The sequence below is a fragment of the Miscanthus floridulus genome, chromosome 4 (assembly GCF_019320115.1).
Source record: "Miscanthus floridulus cultivar M001 chromosome 4, ASM1932011v1, whole genome shotgun sequence".
Taxonomy (NCBI): Eukaryota; Viridiplantae; Streptophyta; class Magnoliopsida; order Poales; family Poaceae; genus Miscanthus; species Miscanthus floridulus.
The window spans coordinates 53,377,122-53,388,538 of record NC_089583.1 but is presented as its reverse complement, the minus strand read 5'-3'; the positions used below and the strand labels follow the sequence as shown (position 1 = coordinate 53,388,538).

Genomic DNA, 11,417 nt, shown 5'->3' with positions numbered 1-11,417 from the left:
AAGACAAGACACAACTAGTATTAAAAACCTAACTGCATAAATCTATTTTTACAGCAAAATATTTAAACAAAAACATGCCATATTATAGATCTACTGCATACAAAATTTCACAAGGATTCCAAAAAGTCCTCATTTACTATTTTATGGTTTTTGTACTAATTACTATGAATTTTCAAATTTCTGCATAGAATATGCATAAAAGGAGAAACATAAAAGAAAAACACTTTTACGTCGAGAACCCTAAACTTTTCACGAACTGAACAAGCCCAGAACAGTAAACTCTTGTCTCTGGCTATTTTACAATGGAAACCTTGATACTTGTTTCTATTTACACTTCACCCCATCTTCTTCTTCAGACCGAACACGAGAGACAGAGGGGCGCTGCGGCCGTTAGGACCGGCCAGCGGCTGCATCGGCCGGTTGGGGAAAGGGCACCGCAGCAAGGGGGGGCAGGCCAGCTCGGCCGTGGCCATGCCCTAGCCATGCTCTGGCCTAGACTTGGCCGGCTGGGGCCTGCTGTGCCTGGCCATGTGCGCAGGGAGGGGCTATGCGCATGGCTAGCCCGCGGCGACGAGCGGTCCCCGGCAACGCTGGATCGAACGAGCACGCGTGCAAAGCAAAAGAAGGAGCCAGACGGTTGGCCAGGCGAGGAGGACGCAGCAAGAAGCAGGAACGGGCAGCGTGGAAGCTTCTCTACGGCTAGCCATGGCGAGTGGCATGGTGTCGGCTTGGAGAGAGCGGGAGAGGGAAGGGGAAATGAGAGAGAGAGAGAGTGGAGAGGAGGGTACCAGTCCTTTACTTAAGCAGGCAAGGAGGCGAGCTAGCGACCATGCAAGCAGCGAGGGCGCCACGTGACCTGCAACGCCTCTACATGGTGTCGGCCATAGAAACCCAATTCAAAAGCATGAAGGAGCTGCAATACTACCTCAAATCTATGTCTGAAACCCATACTTCGTACCTCCGTAACTCCTAAACCACGACGAGTTAGCAAGAGCTCTATTAATAAAAGTTGTATATCTACATACCATCTCCAACTTTTGTTAAAGAATCAAAGTTTGATTAGGCCTAGGTTGGAGAGATACAAGGATCTAAAGTGGGGTACACGAAACTAAAAACTCAGTTTTAGTCCATTAGGGACTTCGCTAAATTTTTGAGCTCCAGAAACAGTAATACATTCACTTTTGGAGGCCATGATAGACTAATTTAGAGACTAAACTAGCTCTTGACCCCTAAACAAAGTTTGTTCTACTCCACTCAAACTTCAACTTTTGTTTAGGTTCCACTACCATGCAAACCTTCTAAGCCATAGTTGGAACCAAGTCAATGTAGCATCATGATAAAGCTTAAATTACCCTTTTTGATCTATTGGAGCATTTTCTGGCCACATGCTCAACATGAACCCTTCATAACTTTTGTTCATGAGTGTAAGTAGAGTTGTTTAAGCGAAGGTTGCAATATTTGTTTGTCATGACATGTTCTCATTCACCTAATAAAGTAATTCAGGCAAGGGCATAACTTATCATTTCATGTGACTTCTTGATTCTAAACTTCATTAAACTTTTCCAATCATCCATGTGGGTGGAAATTGATGTGAGGCACATGAAATAAGCACCTTCAACATTAATTAGGTATATATCTGAAAAAGGCTAATATGCAAGCAATGTGTGTTGCCCAAGTTTAAGTTGGAGCTCATTCTTGTAGATTTGATCTTGGCACCTTCATCACCACTTAACATGTCATGTTCACTACTAGGGATGTGTACATCAATGATGCTCTTCTTTCATCACTGAAGACTCCAAAATCATCACATGTATTATTTTATGATGAATTTGTGATGATATGGTATTCGTCATTGAATGCGCGTCATATTTTACCTACCGTGATGAAATGTCGATTTTCGTCATAGATGTGCATTTGTTCTATGATGAAATGGCCATCAGTCATAGAAGTGTATTCTTTCTATGATGATCTATTTTTGTCATTGATATAGCCCCTTTTCGTCATGACTTGCCGTCTGTTAGGTGGCCAGATGACGTCTGCCACGCTAGCAGCTGACGTGTCTTGTCCACGTGGCACGTCCACATTGCAGGTGACATGTCCGACCACTGTGGCAGCTGACGTGGCCAGTGATGTGGATGGTCCACATGTCCAATTTTTATTGGGCCACAAGGCTTGCTGTGATAGGTTCTCATTTTCAGTCACTGAAGTAAATAGAAATTCATCATAGAATCAATTACCAAATCATCACAGAAAGGTCAGATAATTCATCACAAGTTCACATGCTGATTTCATTACAGAATGCAAATAATACTAGAATGACCAAAAGCTTCCATAAATTAACAGGTCTAGTATTCCAATGACCAACAACTTAATCAACAATTCTAAACTTGGTTCACATAACTCACTAGACAACACATTTGAACTACTAGTTTCATCTCAGTTCACATTAACATCATAGGAAATAATAAAAAGTTGCCAACCACCAGCAACATAAGTTACTACATAAATAAAATCACTAGCAGACCCCTTGCTTAATGAACCAGCAGCTATGAGCAGTGCTCATGTCGAAGAAGCATTATTGATGGCCAAGATACGCTTGAGCAGTGCATTGTTCTCCTCCATTGCCTTGTTGCTTATCTCTGTCAGCTTCTTGTACTCCTCCATCTCCTTTTGTGTCCTCGCCAGCTTTTCCTCAGCTTCTTCACTTCTCTTCCTGAGTTCATCGATTTCACCTTGTATAGCAGCCATAGCTTTAGCTGCTAGTTGCTCCCGAAGCTCGCTTTCATTTTACTGATGATGATTTGGAGGAATGGCACTAGTTTGATGCCAACACTCTTTAGGAAAAGGTTTGAGCTATTCTGAGAGAGCACCTAGGACACAACCTGCACACTAGACACTACTGTCTCACCTTTAGCAACAGGTTCTGTCCTCAAAGCTTTCATATTTGACTGAAACAGCAATGACCCATCATTAGTTGATACTTATTGCATTAATTTGAGGAGGAAATATCACACAAGATGTATTTTAAAAAATAAAAACCTATGCTGCATTGATAGAAACTGACGTCAAAAAACCACCAGTCACAAATTTATCACATGTCATTTCATATAGGAAGTAAAAGATATCATTAATCCACCATATACGAAGCAACATATCTCATTAATCCACCATACATTTTATATAAGTCAGCTATATACAAAACTGATGGCTATAAGAACAACTATGTCTAGACATCGAGCGATATATAAGAACTGATTCCAATATATTGAAGGGACCAAAAAAATGGTGAGAAGTAACAGCTAGCACAACTTAAGTCTTGGATTTCAGGGTGTACCATTATTTTCCACACACATCACAGGGGGAAGCTTGTTCGGCTGCTTCAGCTGTGCTTCTTCCACATGCATGACCACTTGGACATGTTAGTCTCCTGCATAAAAATATTGTAGGACACAAGGCTGCATTAACTAACTGTGGTGATCATGTGAGGAAAATAAAAATAAAAATAAGCATTAACTAACTGCAGGTCGCGTTCTGACCAAATCTTCCTTCTTAAAACACTTATGTACTATCTGGATGGTTAGTTAAGATGTGCATATATGAATATATCTACTACCAGCAGTACTTAATTTCATTATCCACGCTCAGTCAATAGATGCTTAAGATTGAATGGTTACTCTTCCAAGATCAGTTGATACTAATGGAATCTGACAACTCAAAGTAAACATGGAACAGTATCCTAGGCAGCATTGTAGCATATAAATAAAGCCAATGCTTTGCAAATATTTAGATGCATTGATCTAAAGCTTTCATACCAGAGCTAACTACTGTGGTAGCACAGAATAGAAACCATTGAACATCACACTGTTCCTAGCTAACTAAAAATGGGATTGTACCATGAACAGACAACAATAGCATTTATAAATTATTTACAAGCCATGAAACTATTAGAAAGTATCAACTGATCTTGCATATTTGCATAACACAGTAAGAAAGTTGAAACAACAACTCATTGGTTTTGGCTTCTTACAATGTAGAGATCAAGGTAATCCAGCTGTAATCCTTGAGTGTGTTCTGAAGTGCTGACCGAACCTTATCAGGAACCAACTCTGTGCACCTGAAGTTGTCAAATATTGATCACATTTTGCATTTGGAGTGTTAATTGATGACATTTTGGTATTCAGTCGATTACTAGTTTTGTACTTCCGAAGAGACTAGCATCGCCATTCACCTAAAGTTTCAGCTATAATGATTATCAACCAAACGGCATAGTGAGAGTACTGAGGATGTGCATTACAGTACCTCGGAATGGAAGGAAGCAGGAGCGCACTAGGGGAGGATGAGGAAAGCTCTAGTGCTGCCACCGCTCACCTTGCGCTGACGATGGATCTAGCTCATGCGCCGCCGGATGCACAGTGGCCTGCTACTCATGCACGAGGCTACCGCCATGCTCAGGCGCCGCCACCTCCCGCCTTGTGCCAGTGCCGGATCTAGCATAGCCCTTACCATGCGCTGCCGAATCCTGTCCATGGTGGATCCATCTGCCTCCTCTCCTACCACGGCACGGCGGTTAGGGGGCTCTAGCTGCCTCCGCTCTATTCATCAAGTAGGGCCGACGCATCCTAGTGGCCTCTAGTTCTTGCTGACCGTGAGGGAGAGGTGAGTGTGGCACAGCATAGGATTAGACCATTGGGGGCGGCAGCTGGCGACTGGTGGACAGGAGGAATTGAGGAAGCCAGCTCTGCTACGGCTCTATGTCTCATGACGGGGAGAAGAGAAAAGGAGGCGCAGGAGAGGGGTGGTGGTCTAGTGGTGGTAGAGTACAGGAAGAGGGTAGGGTTTCGTGGGTTTTATATGAAGTATAGCGTATATGGACCGTCCCTTTTGAGATCTAACGGCTGAGAGAGAGGGGTCTTGATTTGGGCTGAACCTGAGCATCATTTTAAGGCCCAACATGTCTCATATTTTTTCCATTTTAATCATCACAATTAAATCATAATAACTATGGTTTACATGATACTTATGTGTTCAACATAATTTTTACATTAACTAGACTAGCTAAGAGGTGTTGTCTAGAATTGTCAAGGGTTTTTGAAGTTATTTGCTATTTCTTAAGGTTTAAGTCATTTACTGCATGATTTTGTAAATTAACTCCAACTTAAACTACATGTCATGTCAAACAACATCTCAAAAGACAAAAATATATATAAGAATACATGGTTTATTTGAGCTCACATCTTGAAAATTGGTGGAAATGAAGTGTTTCATTAGGGATACTGGAACTTGTATTTTGGTGGCTCCCACGAAAAAAGGTAATAATAACGTAAAGTAGTTCAAAATAATTAAAATCAAAACTACTAAAATAATTTTGAGACACCAAATAATCTTAAATGAAAATTTGATAAACATCAAAGTTGTAGAGGTCATTAAGATCTATAACTTTTATTTTGGTCATCTTGTCATTTGACAAAATTTGAACCTTTCAAATTTGAAATTTTAAAAAATGACAAGTTCGAACCAAAATTTGAGACCCAAAATGATTTCAACATAAAAAGTGATGAATACTAAAGTTGTTCAACTCATTATTATCTACAACTTTTATTTTAGTCATCTTGTCATTTGACAAAATTTGAACCTTTCAAATTTGAAATTTTGAAAAACGACAAGTTGGAACCAAAATTTGAGACCCAAATTGATTTCAACATAAAACGTGATGAATACCAAAGTTGTTCAACTCATGAATATCTATAACTTTTATTTTGGTCATTTCTTCATTTGACAAAATTTGAACCTTTCAAATTTGAACTTTTGAAAAATGACAAGTTGGAACCAAAATTTGAGACCCAAATTGATTTCAACATAAAAAGTGATGAATACCAAAGTTGTTCAACTCATGAATATCTACAACTTTTGTTTTGGACATTTCTTCATTTGACAAATTCTTAGCACACATTGTTCACTAATCTTACACATGTCTCATATAGTTTATAAAACCTTATGAGAGATGTATCACATTTGTGAACAATGTCGTTACCACTTTATCATATGAAGAAATGGCCAATACAAAAGTTGTAGATCTTGATGAGTTATTCAACTTTGGTATTTATCACTTTTTCAGCTGAAATCATTTGGGGAACCAAAATCTTATCTGAAAGTTGCATTTTTTTAAATTCAAAATTTAAATTGCTCAAAGTTTTCATATGTATATATTGACAAAACAAACAAAATAAATTGATAGATAATGATTTAAGAAAATTTTAGGAAAAAAAAATCATCAGATTTGGAGTTAGTACGAGGAAGAAAAACTAGTTACAAAGTTGATCCACACATTAAAAAAAGAAATCACACTGTTCACTAAGATCATGTAAGGATCATCTAGAATAGTGTGATTTCTCTTTTTAATTTGTGGGTAAACTTTGTAACTAGTTGTTCTCCCTCATACTAACTCCAAATGTGATGGTTGTTTTTTTCTAAAAATTTCTAAAATCATGCTTTAGCATTTAAGTTTGATCAAACTTGGATGTGACAATGTTTTATACATTTTAAAATTTGAAATTTGAATTTTGACAAGTTCAAACCAAAGTTTCAAACCCTAAATGATTTCATATGCAAAAGTGATGAATACAAAAGTTGTTCAACTCATCAAGATCTACAACTTTTATTTTGGTCATCTTGTCATTTGACAAAATTGGAACCTTTCAAATTTGAAATTTTAAAAAATGACAAGTTCGAACCAAAATTTGAGACCCAAAATTATTTCAACATAAAAAGTGATGAATACCAAAGTTGTTCAACTCATTAATATCTACAACTTTTATTTTAGTCATCTTGTCATTTGACAAAATTTGAACCTTTCAAGTTGGAATTTTTGAAAAACAACAAGTTCGAACCAAAATTTGAGACCCAAAATGATTTCAACATAAAAAGTGATAAATACCAAAGTTGTTCAACTAATTAATATCTACAACTTTTATTTTAGTCATCTTGTCATTTGACAAAATTTGAACCTTTCAAATTTGAAATTTTGAAAAACGACAAGTTCGAACCAAAATTTGAGACCCAAATTGATTTCAACATAAAAAGCGATGAATACCAAAGTTGTTCAACTCATTAATATCTACAACTTTTATTTTAGTCATCTTGTCATTTGACAAAATTTGAACCTTTCAAGTTGGAATTTTTGAAAAACAACAAGTTCGAACCAAAATTTGAGACCCAAAATGATTTCAACATAAAAAGTGATGAATACCAAAGTTGTTCAACTAATTAATATATACAACTTTTATTTTAGTCATCTTGTCATTTGACAAAATTTGAACCTTTCAAATTTGAAATTTTGAAAAACGACAAGTTCGAACCCAAATTTGAGACCCAAATTGATTTCAACATAAAAAGCGATGAATACCAAAGTTTTTCAACTCATGAATATATACAACTTTTATTTTGTTCATTTCTTCATTTGACAAATTCTTAGCACACATTGTTCACTAATCTTACACATGTCTCATATAGTTTATAAAACCTTGTGAGAGATGTGTCACATTTGTGAACAATGTCGTTACCACTTTATCATATGAAGAAATGACCAATACAAAAGTTGTAGATCTTGATGAGTTATTCAACTTTGGTATTTATCACTTTTTTAGCTGAAATCATTTGGGGAACCAAAATCTTATCTGAAGTTGCATTTTTTTAAATTCAAAATTTAAATTGCTCAAACTTTTCATATGTATATATTGACAAAATCAACAAAATAAATTGATAGAGAATGATTTTAGAAAATTTTAGGAAAAAAATCATTAATTATTATGTTATATGTTTACAAATAGAAAAACATGCATGCCTTTATCACAAAACGGCGAGTGCTCTAGTGGTAATGCACCAACATGTCTAGCAGCAGGTCGCGGGTTCGAATCTCCCTGCGTGTGCTATTTTTTGGCAAAAAAAAGGGAGGCGGAAGGATGCAGGTCCACCTGGACCGTGTGGGCCACGCTGCCCCACTTGTTTGCTGCCACGTCCTCAGGCTGAGACCCGCTGGTGGGACCGCATCGCCACGTCTTTGAGGTTGGGACCCAATGGTGGGACCACGTCGCCACATCCTCGAGGTGGGACCTGCTGGTGGGACCATGGCACCATGTCCTCGAGGTGGTACACGAGCCAAATGATCTATGATGATTTAGTTTTGTTGTTTTATGATGATTCTTTTGTTTTTGTCATTATTCTTCATGCCAAAGCTCCGTCACTTATTACTTATGACAAAGCTAGAAATTTCGTCATAGAAAGCTCTTGTTCTGTGATGAAATTTGTAAGCGTCACGACTGAATCATCATTGATGAACACATTTATCATAGTGGTTTGAGCTTAAACCCATTGCTTAACTGGTGACAAACACGTGGGGTGTTATAGCCCTCCCCCTTAAAGGAATCGCGTCTCGAGATTCAGGACGAAAGACTTTTATGGAAGAGAGACATGTTACTAGTTTCCAATATCAGCGATAGCTTTAGGCTACATAGCTTCAAACATCAGAGGGACCAAATTGGTCGAGACAACTTTCTATACTTGTTCTTTGTAGTAAATTTTTGTTAAAAGGATTTCATTCATTGGCTCCCATAAAGCATTATTACATTAGGAGGAATACAAGATAGCACTGTCCTATGTACTTTGTCCTCAATGTACGAAGAGTAATACAAGCGTAGACTAAATACTTGTAACATCTACTTCCTTAGTGGATATAGCATAGACCATATGGACTTTGCACTAGACCATAGTCTGTTGATGGATATTCCTTGCAACGGTGCTATATTTGTTCACAAGGTTTGAAAAGCAGTTCTCTACTAAAGTGGCTTGAGCACAACTTTTCATAAAGGATGTGATCGTAGACGGGGTAAACATCCTTTGAGGGTATGAGAAGCTAGCTAACCAATATCCAAGCTAGCTATAGCGGTGCAAGCACTCAGATGTCAACTGATGGAAAGCTACATAATGTTCCATGTGTGCAGTGCTTCTTCTCTAATAACAACACTGTATTATCTGAGTCTGTTGAGTGAGCGGTGAATGTAATAGCTGACTCTGTTGACTCAATGTTTTTGATGAACATTATTTGAGGGAATCCTCATATCCAAGTGGCAACAATTATCTGAATTGTATCTGAGGCAACCTCTTGGGTAAAACACATGGAAGGTACCAAAGGACAAGGCAGCATTGAAAAACATTACCAAGGATGATGGATAGCGAGGCCTAGAGTACAATAAAAGTTGCAAGTATTTCCTCAAACTAGGGAAATAGTTCACTACCATGCATTTTGAGTATGATTTTCCTTCATGGTGCAGTTACTCAGTACGTTGAGTTGACTTGCACTATATCAAAACTATCTTTGTGGAACTACTTTTGACATTGGGGCTTCATTTCTATTGTTAGTCAATATCTCCAAATCACAATTTGAAATATGTTGTTTGACACCTTTCAAATTGCTTCCGACTTGCAAGGGTACAAATTGACTCATAGAACACCTCGATTTCTCGAACATTGTTGATAGAAGAGGCCAAGAACAAGGTACAAAGGGGTCCAAGGAGTCTTCTTTAGGGCATCTAAGGATTATCTAGCAACAATTATTGACCACATTACATACCTTGGCATCAATTGCAAACACAACTTTCGAAGGCGAAGGATGATCGCAGTCACAAAGAAATTACAGATTCTATACTCTTCGGTTTTCTATTCATATTTCACAAACTATTGCTCCATTGTGCATGAATTTTGGTAGGAATATAGATCCATGAGTCCCTTAACTGCTCACCAAAATTCAGCTCAAACGGACATGGTTTGACTGTACAAACAATGCGGCTACCAAAACTGCTCTATTCTGTAATTATAGCGTACCAAATTGACAAAACATCTTTCAAATCCAATGTTTCACTCAACCAATCCTCAAACAAACTTAAGGCATCAACGTATCCTAAGTGAGGAATGAGGTCACCAAAGTTTGAGGCTGTTCCAACCATGTTTGAGTCACTAATCGTTGGCTTGAAGATGTTCGGTTTTGTACCCTAAAATCTAGATAGATTTCTCGTTCTTCTCTTTCTTTGCTTCACACGTTGTGGTGTGTGTTCTATACTCTTGATCTCTTTGTATAGCAGCAGCAGTAGCTCCTTTCTCTGAGGATGTAGACTAAGGTTTTCCATATGTGGTTCTCAGGAAACAACTTAAATCGTTTGATTTAGACACCAACTTGACGACGCACAAGCATTGGACTTGTGGCTATGTTTTCGGGACACAAAGCATACTCTTCATGGAGGGGCTGTCCTACAGAGACAAGGAACCATTCCTATATATCCTTCGGCACTTCATCTAATAGAGTCCGGACACATGTGTTAGTGGCACCTAGGGGCACAAAGATGCTGACTAAAACTAGGGACATGCTTTCGCTAGCTCCTACATAGCCGATACAACATCTTGTACTATCTGCGTGATTGTCCAAGATGGAATTGACTTGATAGTACAGGTTATGGAAAACAAAGCAGTAGTTGCATTGCTAAATGGCTTGTTGTTTTGTTGCTTACATTGCTCTGCGAGACATAGCCTTCATAATTAGTAAAAAGTTGTCACCTAGCCGGAGGTTAAGCTTCCTACTAGTAACTAATCAGTTGTCTCTCAACACTAAAAGTTCTAAATCTTCACACTTGCCAACATAGTTGTGATTGATGCATAACAAATGGTCGCCATCGAAGTCAGCAGGCAAGGGGTCACACTAGTGATGGTTGATCTGGACTGTGCGATCCACATGCACATAATGATAAAGACTTGGATAGCCAGGTCATAATCACAATGTGACATTCGATTCTTATCTGACTAACAACTTGTCCAACATTAAGTGTTGTGTGCCTTTTTGATCCAATGAGAATGACATAGGTTGCTCACTAGATGACTGACATCATTATAGGGACCGTCAAGTAGAGTCACATGTCTACCATCTCTTATAGTCTGTTATTGTTTATGTCAATGACCTGTTCTTCAAAGGTTATCCTTTGGATGGCTCTAGAAGGAAGTCCTATGGTATCTAGTTCGACGTACAGATCTTCTGACATGCTAAGGAGAGATAACCGAGGAAGAGTTCATGTGAAAATAACACATCGGTGCAGTTCGGCAATGGATCATGACTAGGAACCTCGATACCAGCGTGTGCTAAGCAGCATAACCTTGTGTGCGCTGCCCACAGGAGGCTCTCGGTTTTTTCATGGCATTGTAGATCGCTAATCGTGGCACCATTACTGAACATACAACCCACAAGAATTTTCACATGGCACAAATTTAGTTGCACAGGAGCAAGCACTATGCGAAGGAAGGATAGCAAACAAAGGTAGTCACAAGGTTAGGAGCCAACAAGGAGGCGATCAGAAGATCAAAACATAGCGCAAAAGAAC

The 11,417-nt window shown here is 38.4% G+C and overlaps 1 long non-coding RNA gene across 1 annotated transcript; it reads right to left on the bottom strand.

Moving 5' to 3' along the window:
- Nucleotides 1-2,815: 2,815 nt before the first annotated feature.
- On the bottom strand, nt 2,816-4,268 carry LOC136551513 (uncharacterized). The gene is made up of 3 exons (XR_010782589.1): nt 4,028-4,268; nt 3,335-3,427; nt 2,816-2,948 (listed from the first exon to the last, which is right to left on the bottom strand). It is a non-coding gene; the product is annotated as an uncharacterized lncRNA (long non-coding RNA).
- Nucleotides 4,269-11,417: the final 7,149 nt, after the last annotated feature.